This window comes from Castor canadensis, chromosome 13, assembly GCF_047511655.1.
Source record: "Castor canadensis chromosome 13, mCasCan1.hap1v2, whole genome shotgun sequence".
Taxonomy (NCBI): Eukaryota; Metazoa; Chordata; class Mammalia; order Rodentia; family Castoridae; genus Castor; species Castor canadensis.
In genome coordinates this window covers 117,772,457-117,786,924 of record NC_133398.1, presented here as the reverse complement: position 1 = coordinate 117,786,924, position 14,468 = coordinate 117,772,457, and the positions used below count along the sequence as shown (strand labels likewise).

Genomic DNA, 14,468 nt, shown 5'->3' with positions numbered 1-14,468 from the left:
AAAAGGCACATCAGAAATTCATTGGGGAGAAGCCTACAAGAATAATCTAAAAGAAGAAATGTCCCGTCCTGCAGGACACATCAGCGTGGGTAGCGAACCTAGAAGGGGAAGAATGAAGGGACAAGAGACACGAAGGAGACAGCAAGACAGGAGTTCTGATCAAGCTGCAAAATTTTATTGTTCATACAGGGGTATTTATGTGCTGAGGGAGTGAGGGGTATGAGGAGGTGCAGGCTGGTTGGCTGGTTCTGCTATAGGGTGCCCGTTCGTGCCGGCGGCAAGGTAAACTCCCGGAAGAGAAGCAGGGACGGCGCCATCTTGTGCTGGAGATGGAGAAGTTGGGACAAACAACCGCAAAATGTTCCAGGGCAAGGTCAAGACAGAATGGCTCACAAAGGGAGCCTTGTCTCCGACATTTCCCCCTTATTCTTATACAAACATGACCAGAATATGTCGGCTTATTGAGAGGGGATGACAGAGGCCCAGTTCCTCAGGGTGGAGATCATTTTTGCTTTGTAAGCAAGCGTCCTTGCTAAGTTCTCAAGAGAATCTCCTCGGCATGTTTTTTGAGGAGGCGGATTTTTTAGGAGCATGCCAACCGCCATGCACCAGGGCATGTCATACAGAGGTCTTGGGTCTGGGGATCCTAGGATCCACCCTCCTGCAGTCTTACCTGCACCCTCATTTAGAAAAGCCTTTATGATCACTCTCCCTGGGTGCTGCCTCCCCCAAGCAGAGGGGCCCAGTGGAGGAGGGCCCAATGGGCGATGAGTGGTCAAGAATGTTATATAAGAAGAGGGGGTGGCAGAGAGAAAATTTGGAAACCCAGATGGAGCATTTAGCGAGTTTCTATTGAAAGGAAGGTCTCAGGAGCACGGTCTTCCATATCCAGGCGATGATAATGGACCTGTATAGGCTTAGAGGCTAAAGTGTTAATTTGTTCTTTAATGAATTGTATCAGCCTGTTTATAATGCAGGGCCCTATGATCACAATTAAAAGTAGACCTAGCAAGGGGCCTAATAGTGGAAGAAGGTAGGGTAGAATTCCATTAAGCCCAGTCCAGAGGGGGTTTTCAAATAGCTCCCTTCGTCTCTTTTCTAAATCTTCTTGAAGCTGTTTAATTTTGGTGCGTACTATGCCTGATTTATTGGCATAAAAGCAGCATCTTTCCCCTAAGGCCAAGCAGATACCTCCCTGGTTGGCTGTTAGCAGATCTAAGCCTCGCCTGTTCTGAAGGACCACTTCTGCCAGGGAGTCTATTTGGTCCTGTAAATCCTTAATGGTTCCAGATAGAGTTTGTACATCATTTATAAGTTGTTGAGATAGGCGACGGTAAGAGTGTATAGCCATGCCTAAGCCAGCTGTACCTGTGCCTATAGCTGCTGTTATTCCAAGGCTGGCAAGGAGCGGTAAGGCTTGTATTGCCCGTTTATGTCTTTTAATTAAGGTGTCTAAGCTAGGAATGGGCAGAGGTTCATCTCCTGAGACAACAGTAATATCTGGGAGTAATAAGGCAACAACACAGCCACCAGTCCAATTTGCTGGAAGCCTGGGGAAGGCTGAGTTTCCTCCACACAAAAAAACTGTACCGTTGGGGGGACAAAGAGCTGGGGTGGGTGAGGAATAATTTAGAACTGATGAGCAATTTCTAAAAGAACTAACCCCAACGTCAATATCATAAGAATTATTTTGCATCCTGCCTTGAAGGCATACTGTAGGTGCATCCATAGGCTGTACTTTAAAGGGAAGTCCAGATTGGCAGGTATCCTGATTATTTACGGTGGAGTTAACAGGTATTGCCATGGGCATTATTGCTCCTGTGGTCATGCAAAGCCAGCAATCCTTAGCAAGGGTGGGGTTGGAAGTGTTAAGCAAGGAGAAGGTACTTCCCAAAATATCTAATGTATTGGGATCTAAATCTGGAATCTGAGATTTAGGCAACATTAAGGGGTGATATGTGAGTTCAGGGATTTGGGGTTTTAAAAGCTCGATTATTTGAAGATGTTTGACAGCATCCGTGGGTCCTCCACCGTCAGAGACCCCTGTAGGAGGGCGGGAAGCCGTCTGCATAGCATTTTGCCCAATTTTAACAAGTTTTAAAGTACCATTATCAAAGGGTGCACTTTTGAGAATGTCATTAATCAAGTTCCAATAAGAAAAGGCAGTCACAGGGACCTTTTCGGGGCCAAGAGATTCATAATAGTCTTTTAAACAGTCTCCGACCCGGAGCCATCTTTTACCATCAATGGTTCCTTCGAGAGGAAACCAAGGACATAAATCTCCTATGTAACAAAATAATGACCTCAAGTCTTTTTTCTTAACACGCGCCCCTCGTGTCTTGAGGGCCTCCTTGAGGCCTGAAAGAAACAAATCATGTGACGACACTGCTTGTCCCAGGGTGGGTCACTCACCGTTCGCCGTCCTCACTCTCCTCCTGGATCTGTCTCTCGGTTGCGTTTGCCGAGGCGATCGCGAACTCTGCTTGGGCCCAAGCCTTCCCAGAGGACGGTGTTCTCCCCGCAATCAAAGGAATAGCTACAGCCACATTGGGCGCCAGATGTCCCGTCCTGCAGGACACATCAGCGTGGGTAGCGAACCTAGAAGGGGAAGAATGAAGGGACAAGAGACACAAAGGAGACAGCAAGACAGGAGTTCTGATCAAGCTGCAAAATTTTATTGTTCATACAGGGGTATTTATGTGCTGAGGGAGTGAGGGGTATGAGGAGGTGCAGGCTGGTTGGCTGGTTCTGCTATAGGGTGCCCGTTCGCGCCGGCAGCAAGGTAAACTCCCGGAAGAGAAGCAGGGACGGCGCCATCTTGTGCTGGAGATGGAGAAGTTGGGACAAACAACCGCAAAATGTTCCAGGGCAAGGTCAAGACAGAATGGCTCACAAAGGGAGCCTTGTCTCCGACAAAGAAATACTACAGGTAGTCAATGAGAATTTTATAGAGATGATACTGGATATGGTCAACCAAAATGTACAGGAGACACTCAAGAAATTCCAAGACAACAAAAATAGAGAATTTGAAAAAGCACAAGAAGAAATAAAAGAAACCATAAAAGCACTGTATAAACACCAAAGTGAAACAAAGAACACGATTAATAAAGAGATAAACGAACTCAGGACAAAAATAGAGAACATTAAAGAGGAAACGACCCAGGATATGGAAAACCTCAGAAAAAAGAATGAAACAGAACTGCAAAACAAAATGGAAGGCCAATCGAGCAGAATACAACAAACAGAAGACAGAATGTCAGAACTCGAGATGAAATGGTAATTAAAGGAAAAAAACCGAAGAACTATTAATTAAACAACCCAAGACCTGTGAAAAGAAAATGCAAGAACTCACTGACTCCATCAAAAGACCAAACTTGAGAATCATGGGCATCGAAAAAGGAGAAGAGGTGCACGCAAAGGGAATGCGCAATATATTCAACAAAATAGTAACAGAAAACTTCCCAAATCTAGAGAAATCTATTCCCATGCAGATGCAAGAGGCCACCAGAACACCAAACAGACCAGACCAAAATAGATCTACCCCACGGCATATTATCATTAAAACAACAGATACAAAGAACCGAGAAAGAATACCATGCAAAGGTAAACCCATCAAAATCACAGCACACTTCTCAACAGAAACATTAAAAGCAAGAAGAGCTTGGGGTGAGATATTCCGGGCACTGAATGAAAATAACTGCAACCTCAGGATACTCTACCCAGCAAAACTATCATTCAAAATAGATGGAGCTATAAAAGTCTTCCATGATAAGCAGAAACTAAAACAATATGTGACCACAAAGCCACCACTACAAAAGATTCTTCAAGGGCTTCTGCACACAGAAGGTGAAACCCAACATAACCATGAAAAGACAGGCAGCACCAAACTACAGGAAAAGAAAAAGCAAGAAAGTAGAGAGTAACCTCAACTTAGGTACACACAATCAAACCTTCAAATAACTAAATGACAGGAATCACCACATACCTATCAGTACTAACACTTAATGTTAACAGACTTAATTCACCCATCAAAAGGCACCATTTGAAGAACTGGATTAAAAAGGAAGGAAGATCCAACAATTTGCTGCTTACAGGAGACCCATCTCACCGACAGAAATAAGCATAGCCTCAGGATGAAAGGCTGGCCCCCCAAAACAGGCAGGAGTGGCAATACTTATCTCTGACAAAGTAGCCTTCAAACCTACATTGATCAAACGAGAAAAAGAAGGACATTCCATACTAATAAAAGGGGAAATAGACCAAAACGAAATAACAATTATCAACCTATATGCACCCACTGTCAATGCACCCAATGTCATCAAACATACCCTGAAGGACCTAAAAGCATACGTTAACTCCAACACAGTGGTTGTGGGAGACTTTAACACCACATTATCATCAACAGATAGGTCATCCAAACAAAAAAATCAATAAAGAAATCCTAGATGTAAAATATACCATAGATCACATGGACCTAGTTGATGTCTACAGAACATTTCATCCAACCTCTACACAACATAGATTCTTCTCAGCAGCCCAAAGAACCTTCTCCAAAATAGATCATATCCTAGGGCACAAAGCAGCCTCAGCAAATATAAGAAAATAGAAATTATACCATGCATTCTATCTCATCACAATGCAATAAAACTAGAACTCAACAACAAAAGTAAAGACAAAAAACATGCAAACAGCTGGAAACAGAATAACTCCCTGCTTAATGAACAATGGGTCATTGAGGAAATAAAGAGAGGAAATTTAAAAGTTCCTGGAAGTCAACGAAAATGAAAACACAACCTACTGGAACCTATGGGACACAGAAAAGGCAGTCCTGAGAGGAAAGTTTATAGCCCAAATCAAAGACCTAATGATACATCTCAAACTCCTAGAAAAACAAGAACAAGCAAATCCCAAAACAAATAGAAGGAGAGAAATAATAAAAATAAGAGCTGAAATCAATGAAATAGAAACCAAAAAAACCATGCAAAGAATTAATGAAACAAAAAGTTGGTTCTTTGAAAAATAAACAACATCGACAGACCCCTGGCAAACCTGACTAAAATGAGGAGAAAAAACCCAAATTAGTAGAATCAGGAATGCAAAAGGGGAGATGACAACAAACACCATCAAAGTCCAGGAAATCATCAGAGACTACTTCGAGAACCTATATTCAAGTAAATTCGAAAATCTTAAAGAAATGGACAGATTTCTAGATACTTACGATCATCCAAAACTGAACCAAGAGGATATTAATCACCTGAATAGATATATAACACAAAATGAAATTGAAGCAGCAATGAAGCGTCTCCCCAGAAAGAAAAGTCCAGGACCTGATGGATTCTCTGCTGAATTCTATCAGACCTTTAAAGAAGAACTGACACCAACCCTCCTTAAACTGTTCAACGAAATAGAAAGGGAAGGAAAACCGTCAAACACATTTTATGAAGCCAGTATTACACTTATCCCAAAACCAGGCAAAGACCTCCAAAAAGGAGAACTACAGGCCAATCTCCTTAATGAACATGATGCAAAAATCCTCAACAAAATAATGGCAAACCGAATTCAACAACACATCAAAAAGATCATTCACCAGGACCAAGTAGGTGTCATCCCAGGAATGCAAGGGTAGTTCAACATACGAAAATCAATAAATGTAATACAGCACATCAACAGAAGCAAAGACAAAAACCACTTGATCATCTCAATAGATGCAGAAAAAGCCTTTGATAAGATCCAACACCATTTCATGATAAAAGCTCTAAGAAAACTAGGACTAGTAGGAAAGTACTTCAACATTATAAAAGCTATATATGACAAATCTACAGCCAGCATTACTTAACGGAGAACAACTGAAACCATTCCCTCTAAAATCAGGAACCAGACAAGGATGCCCACTATCTCCACTCCTATTCAACATAGTACTGGAATTCCTAGCCAGAGCAATTAGGCAAGAAGAAGGAATAAAAGGAATACAAATAGGTAAAGAAACTGTCAAAATATCCCTATTTGCAGATGACATGATCCTATACCTTAAAGACCCAAAAAACTCTACTCAGAAGCTTCAAGACACCATCAATACATAGAGCAAGGTAGCAGGATATAAAATCAACATAGAAAAATCATTAGCATTTCTATACACTAATAATGAAAAAACTGAGCAAGAATATATGAAAACAATTCCATTTACAATAGCCTCAAAAAATCAAATAGCTAGGTGTAAACCTAACAAAACATGTGAACAACCTCTACAAGGAAAACTATAAACTTCTGAAGAAAGAGATTGAAGAAAAATACAGAAAGTGGAGAGATCTCCCATGCTCATGGATTGGTAGAATCAACATAGTAAAAATGTCTATACTCCCCAAAGTAATCTACACGTTTAATGCAATTCCCATCAAAACTCCAATGACATTCATAAAAGAGATTGAAAAAATCTACCATTAAATCTATATGGAAACACAAGAGGCCACGAATAGCCAAGGCAATACTCAGTCAAAAGAACAATGCTGGAGGTATCACAATACCTGACTTCAAACTATATTACAAAGCAATAACAATAAAAACTGCATGGTGTTGGCACAAAAACAGACATGAAGACCAGTGGAACAGAATAGAGGACCCAGATATGAAGCCACACAACTATAACCAACTTATCTTTGACAAAGGCGCTAAAAATATACGATGGAGAAAAGACAGCCTCTTCAACAAAAACTGCTGGGAAACTGGTTAGCAGTCTGCAAAAAACTGAAACTAGATCCATGTATATCACCCTATACCAATATTAATTCAAAATGGATCAAGGATCTTAATATCAGACCACAAACTCTAAAGCTGATACAGGAAAGAGTAGGAAATACTCTGAAATTAGTAGGTATAGGTGAGAACTTTCTCAATGGAACCCCAGCAGCACAGCAATTAAGAGACAGCAAAGATAAATGCGACTTCATAAAAAAAAAAAAAACAAAAAAAAAAAGCTTCTGCTCAACAAAAGAAATGGTCTCTAAACTGAAAAGAACACCCACAGAGTGGGAGAAAATATTTGCCAGCTACACATCAGACAAAGGACTGATAACCAGAATATATAGAGAACTTAAAAAACTAAATTCTCCCAAAATTAATGAACCAATAAAGAAATGGGCAAGTGAACTAAACAGAACTTTCTCAAAAGAAGAAATTCAAATGGCCGAAAACACATGAAAAAATGCTCACCGTCTCTAGCAATAAAGGAAATGCAAATTAAAACCACACTAAGATTTCACACCTCACCCCTGTTAGAATAGCCATCATCAGCAACACCACCAACAACAGGTGTTGGCGAGGATGCGGGGAAAAAGGAACCCTCTTACACCGTTGGTGGGGATGTAGACTAGTACAACCACTCTGGAAAAAAATTTGGAGGCTACTTAAAAAGCTAGACATCGATCTACCATTTGATCCAGCAATACCACTCTTAGGGATATACCCAAAAGACTGTGACGCAGGTGACTCCAGAGGCACCTGCACACCCATGTTTACTGCGGCACTATTCACAATAGCCAAGTTATGGAAACAGCCAAGATGCCCCACCACTGACCAATGGATTAAGAAAATGTGGTATCTATACACAATGGAATTTTATGCAGCCATGAAGAAGAACGAAATGTTATCATTCGCTGGTAAATGGATGGAACTGGAGAACATCATTCTGAGTGAGGTTACCCTGGCCCAAAAGACCAAAAATCGTATGTTCTCCCTCATATGTGGACATTAGACCAAGGGCAAACACAACAATGGGATTACACTATGAGCACATGATAAAAGCGAGAGCACACAAGGGAGGGGTGAGGATAGGTAAGACACCTAAAAAAATTAGCTAACATTTGCTGCCCTTAACGCAGAGAAACTAAAGCAGATACCTTAAAGCAACTGAGGCCAATAGGAAAAGGGGAACAGGTACTAGAGAAAAGGGTAGATCAAAAAAGAATTAACCTAGAAGGTAACACCCACGCACAGGAAATCAATGTGAGTCAATGCCCTGTATAGCTATCCTTATCTCAACCAGCAAAAACCCTTGTTCCTTCCTATTATTGCTTATACTCTCTCTACAACAAAATTAGCAATAAGGGCAAAATAGTTTCTGCTGAGTATTGTGGGGGTGGGGGGAGAGGGAGGGGGTAGAGTGAGTGGTAAGGGAGGGGGTGGGGGCAGGGGGGAGAAATGACCCAAGCCTTGTATGCACATATGAATAATAAAAAAAAAAAGACTGGCTTTTATCCTCTTAATAACATTACCACCATTACTACTCAGCCTACAAACATCTAAGTCTACAAAATTGTCCATATCTCTTCATGGTATCGAGAAAGTGGTAAAAGCCAATAAAGAACAAGGCTACAAAGAAAAACACAGCTTGGTGGATGACAGTTTCCTCAGGAATAATGTGAACATCAGCACAGAGGAGGAAATGGGGGGACTGAACTTCAGGGTGCTGAATGTTATATTTCCATCTGGGTATTTACACTCGATATACTAACTTCTCAATAAATTCCACTGTAAAATTTCAGAGATGATGCTCATCCTAAAAAAACTTGGCCACGGAACAAAACAGATTTCTGTATGTCTTTTTGTCACACAACTCCTGAGGAAAGAGACAGCTTTACGCATTCATAAAACTCAAAATGTGATAAGAGAGCAATTTCTGACACTAACTGTACAGGACAGCCAAGCGATGGACACCACAAATATGAAGGCATGGCACACACAAGTATATCCACAAACTTGAAGCTCCAGCTACAAAAGTCTCATCTCCTCTCTCCTCCAGCAGGAAGGGCAGCTGTGAGTGAAGGTACTGGCAAGAAGAAGTCGGCCCTGTTCCTCCAAGATCCTGATGAAATTTTTGTCAGCGTCCTGTTAAAAAAATGAAAAATTTAGTCATTAAAACATCCTGCGATACTTAGTAACAATGTAATTTCATTATTAAAATCTGACATTTTGTTTCGGATAGAAGACACAAATAACACATGTCATTTAAAAGTAATGTGTTGAGGCTGCTAGGGCCGTGACCCAGGGGGAGAGGACTGCCCAGCACGCCCAAGGCCCAGGGATCGATCCCCAGCTGCAGGTAAAAATATTGCTGCCCAAGGAAACCCAGAGTAAAAGCACAAAGATCCGTATTATAAAATGGTCACAGCAACTTTATCATAAAAAAACGGACAACTCTATAACGTGTAGCAAAAGATCTGCCTTGTAATCCTAGCTACTCAGGAAGCAGAGATAGGGAGGATTAGTTCAGTTAGCATGACCCTATCTCAAAAACACCCAACACAAAACAGACCTGTCTGAGTGCCTCAAGTGTTAGACTGCCTGCTTGCAAGGGTGAGGCCCTGAGTTCAAACCCCAGAACCACCAAAACATAAAAATAACATTAAGAAAGAATGCAGAAATTGTAGACCATTTGCTGTTTTATAAAAACACTGTATGGAAGGTGGTAAACAAACTCAAGGTTACCCACATCACATGGAGAATCTTTAAGACATGTTCAACACACAAGGTAAGGTACAGAGGAGCAGTGATTTTAAAAACATGCAGAATGTAAATTCTGAGATACTTATGTAGATAATGACAGTATACAAGTAGATGTGGGAATGAACACCAAATTCAACATGGGGATAACTTTCAGGATGTGACACAGGCCACAAATAAGCACATGAACATAGGTAAAACACAGAGGGCAGAGACCACAAGTGATACGGCTCAAGGGCTAACTCTACCAAACTCTGAGCATGGCTCTTCCTTCTACACAACTACTTCTGCTCACCATCCCTAAAGGATCCCAGCTGTCCCCCTCAACAGAGACTCCTGACCTAGGCCTATGCCACATACCAGCATGAAATAGCCAAAGATTCCCCATTTCAAAAAGATTTCAGGGCCTCTAGTCCTTTAAGGGACGTTAGCAGCAGATAACGTGCAGTTAAGTGCTAGTGGTGGGCATATGCACAGAGAACCTAAAATGCATGATTCTTCAGAGTCACCTAGAGAAAAACACTTAAAAGGCCTCTGTTACGATCAAAGTAGCCCTCCGAGCTCATGGGATAATGCAAGATATTTTTGAGTAGAGAAAATACCACAAGACAAAGCCAGTTAAACCAGGCAGTAAGTACTAAGATATAAAAAGTGAGCTGGGCACCGGTGGCTTATGCCTAGCTACTCATGAGGTAGAGATCAGGAGGATCGCAGTTTGAAGCCAGCCCAGGCAAACAGTTCTCAAGACCGTACCTTGAAAAAAACCCAATACAATCAGGGCTGGCATAGTGGCTCAAGTGGTAGAACACCTGTTTAATAAACATGAGTCTCTGAGTTCAAACCCTAGTCCCACCAAAAATAACCAAAAATCATACTGCAAAAGGCACATCAGAAATTCATTGGGGAGAAGCCTACAAGAATAATCTAAAAGAAGAAATGTCCCGTCCTGCAGGACACATCAGCGTGGGTAGCGAACCTAGAAGGGGAAGAATGAAGGGACAAGAGACACGAAGGAGACAGCAAGACAGGAGTTCTGATCAAGCTGCAAAATTTTATTGTTCATACAGGGGTATTTATGTGCTGAGGGAGTGAGGGGTATGAGGAGGTGCAGGCTGGTTGGCTGGTTCTGCTATAGGGTGCCCGTTCGTGCCGGCGGCAAGGTAAACTCCCGGAAGAGAAGCAGGGACGGCGCCATCTTGTGCTGGAGATGGAGAAGTTGGGACAAACAACCGCAAAATGTTCCAGGGCAAGGTCAAGACAGAATGGCTCACAAAGGGAGCCTTGTCTCCGACATTTCCCCCTTATTCTTATACAAACATGACCAGAATATGTCGGCTTATTGAGAGGGGATGACAGAGGCCCAGTTCCTCAGGGTGGAGATCATTTTTGCTTTGTAAGCAAGCGTCCTTGCTAAGTTCTCAAGAGAATCTCCTCGGCATGTTTTTTGAGGAGGCGGATTTTTTAGGAGCATGCCAACCGCCATGCACCAGGGCATGTCATACAGAGGTCTTGGGTCTGGGGATCCTAGGATCCACCCTCCTGCAGTCTTACCTGCACCCTCATTTAGAAAAGCCTTTATGATCACTCTCCCTGGGTGCTGCCTCCCCCAAGCAGAGGGGCCCAGTGGAGGAGGGCCCAATGGGCGATGAGTGGTCAAGAATGTTATATAAGAAGAGGGGGTGGCAGAGAGAAAATTTGGAAACCCAGATGGAGCATTTAGCGAGTTTCTATTGAAAGGAAGGTCTCAGGAGCACGGTCTTCCATATCCAGGCGATGATAATGGACCTGTATAGGCTTAGAGGCTAAAGTGTTAATTTGTTCTTTAATGAATTGTATCAGCCTGTTTATAATGCAGGGCCCTATGATCACAATTAAAAGTAGACCTAGCAAGGGGCCTAATAGTGGAAGAAGGTAGGGTAGAATTCCATTAAGCCCAGTCCAGAGGGGGTTTTCAAATAGCTCCCTTCGTCTCTTTTCTAAATCTTCTTGAAGCTGTTTAATTTTGGTGCGTACTATGCCTGATTTATTGGCATAAAAGCAGCATCTTTCCCCTAAGGCCAAGCAGATACCTCCCTGGTTGGCTGTTAGCAGATCTAAGCCTCGCCTGTTCTGAAGGACCACTTCTGCCAGGGAGTCTATTTGGTCCTGTAAATCCTTAATGGTTCCAGATAGAGTTTGTACATCATTTATAAGTTGTTGAGATAGGCGACGGTAAGAGTGTATAGCCATGCCTAAGCCAGCTGTACCTGTGCCTATAGCTGCTGTTATTCCAAGGCTGGCAAGGAGCGGTAAGGCTTGTATTGCCCGTTTATGTCTTTTAATTAAGGTGTCTAAGCTAGGAATGGGCAGAGGTTCATCTCCTGAGACAACAGTAATATCTGGGAGTAATAAGGCAACAACACAGCCACCAGTCCAATTTGCTGGAAGCCTGGGGAAGGCTGAGTTTCCTCCACACAAAAAAACTGTACCGTTGGGGGGACAAAGAGCTGGGGTGGGTGAGGAATAATTTAGAACTGATGAGCAATTTCTAAAAGAACTAACCCCAACGTCAATATCATAAGAATTATTTTGCATCCTGCCTTGAAGGCATACTGTAGGTGCATCCATAGGCTGTACTTTAAAGGGAAGTCCAGATTGGCAGGTATCCTGATTATTTACGGTGGAGTTAACAGGTATTGCCATGGGCATTATTGCTCCTGTGGTCATGCAAAGCCAGCAATCCTTAGCAAGGGTGGGGTTGGAAGTGTTAAGCAAGGAGAAGGTACTTCCCAAAATATCTAATGTATTGGGATCTAAATCTGGAATCTGAGATTTAGGCAACATTAAGGGGTGATATGTGAGTTCAGGGATTTGGGGTTTTAAAAGCTCGATTATTTGAAGATGTTTGACAGCATCCGTGGGTCCTCCACCGTCAGAGACCCCTGTAGGAGGGCGGGAAGCCGTCTGCATAGCATTTTGCCCAATTTTAACAAGTTTTAAAGTACCATTATCAAAGGGTGCACTTTTGAGAATGTCATTAATCAAGTTCCAATAAGAAAAGGCAGTCACAGGGACCTTTTCGGGGCCAAGAGATTCATAATAGTCTTTTAAACAGTCTCCGACCCGGAGCCATCTTTTACCATCAATGGTTCCTTCGAGAGGAAACCAAGGACATAAATCTCCTATGTAACAAAATAATGACCTCAAGTCTTTTTTCTTAACACGCGCCCCTCGTGTCTTGAGGGCCTCCTTGAGGCCTGAAAGAAACAAATCATGTGACGACACTGCTTGTCCCAGGGTGGGTCACTCACCGTTCGCCGTCCTCACTCTCCTCCTGGATCTGTCTCTCGGTTGCGTTTGCCGAGGCGATCGCGAACTCTGCTTGGGCCCAAGCCTTCCCAGAGGACGGTGTTCTCCCCGCAATCAAAGGAATAGCTACAGCCACATTGGGCGCCAGATGTCCCGTCCTGCAGGACACATCAGCGTGGGTAGCGAACCTAGAAGGGGAAGAATGAAGGGACAAGAGACACAAAGGAGACAGCAAGACAGGAGTTCTGATCAAGCTGCAAAATTTTATTGTTCATACAGGGGTATTTATGTGCTGAGGGAGTGAGGGGTATGAGGAGGTGCAGGCTGGTTGGCTGGTTCTGCTATAGGGTGCCCGTTCGCGCCGGCAGCAAGGTAAACTCCCGGAAGAGAAGCAGGGACGGCGCCATCTTGTGCTGGAGATGGAGAAGTTGGGACAAACAACCGCAAAATGTTCCAGGGCAAGGTCAAGACAGAATGGCTCACAAAGGGAGCCTTGTCTCCGACAAAGAAATACTACAGGTAGTCAATGAGAATTTTATAGAGATGATACTGGATATGGTCAACCAAAATGTACAGGAGACACTCAAGAAATTCCAAGACAACAAAAATAGAGAATTTGAAAAAGCACAAGAAGAAATAAAAGAAACCATAAAAGCACTGTATAAACACCAAAGTGAAACAAAGAACACGATTAATAAAGAGATAAACGAACTCAGGACAAAAATAGAGAACATTAAAGAGGAAACGACCCAGGATATGGAAAACCTCAGAAAAAAGAATGAAACAGAACTGCAAAACAAAATGGAAGGCCAATCGAGCAGAATACAACAAACAGAAGACAGAATGTCAGAACTCGAGATGAAATGGTAATTAAAGGAAAAAAACCGAAGAACTATTAATTAAACAACCCAAGACCTGTGAAAAGAAAATGCAAGAACTCACTGACTCCATCAAAAGACCAAACTTGAGAATCATGGGCATCGAAAAAGGAGAAGAGGTGCACGCAAAGGGAATGCGCAATATATTCAACAAAATAGTAACAGAAAACTTCCCAAATCTAGAGAAATCTATTCCCATGCAGATGCAAGAGGCCACCAGAACACCAAACAGACCAGACCAAAATAGATCTACCCCACGGCATATTATCATTAAAACAACAGATACAAAGAACCGAGAAAGAATACCATGCAAAGGTAAACCCATCAAAATCACAGCACACTTCTCAACAGAAACATTAAAAGCAAGAAGAGCTTGGGGTGAGATATTCCGGGCACTGAATGAAAATAACTGCAACCTCAGGATACTCTACCCAGCAAAACTATCATTCAAAATAGATGGAGCTATAAAAGTCTTCCATGATAAGCAGAAACTAAAACAATATGTGACCACAAAGCCACCACTACAAAAGATTCTTCAAGGGCTTCTGCACACAGAAGGTGAAACCCAACATAACCATGAAAAGACAGGCAGCACCAAACTACAGGAAAAGAAAAAGCAAGAAAGTAGAGAGTAACCTCAACTTAGGTACACACAATCAAACCTTCAAATAACTAAATGACAGGAATCACCACATACCTATCAGTACTAACACTTAATGTTAACAGACTTAATTCACCCATCAAAAGGCACCATTTGAAGAACTGGATTAAAAAGGAAGGAAGATCCAACAATTTGCTGCTTACAGG

At 42.3% G+C, this 14,468-nt stretch overlaps 1 long non-coding RNA gene across 7 annotated transcripts in view; it reads right to left on the bottom strand.

The window, feature by feature from the left end:
• The window catches only part of LOC141415574 (uncharacterized), a 45,425-nt gene extending 30,963 nt beyond the window's left edge, over positions 1 to 14,462 (bottom strand). For 5 of the 7 annotated variants that reach the window (XR_012440552.1, XR_012440553.1, XR_012440551.1 and 2 more), the window contains exons 1-2: positions 12,786 to 14,462; positions 2,413 to 8,880 (exon numbers count right to left, since the gene is read on the bottom strand). This is a non-coding gene — a long non-coding RNA (uncharacterized lncRNA). The remainder of the gene's footprint in view (positions 1 to 2,412; positions 8,881 to 12,785) is intronic. The other 2 variants (XR_012440554.1, XR_012440557.1) reach the window with 2 other exon arrangements.
• Between the last annotated feature and the right edge of the window lie 6 nt (positions 14,463 to 14,468).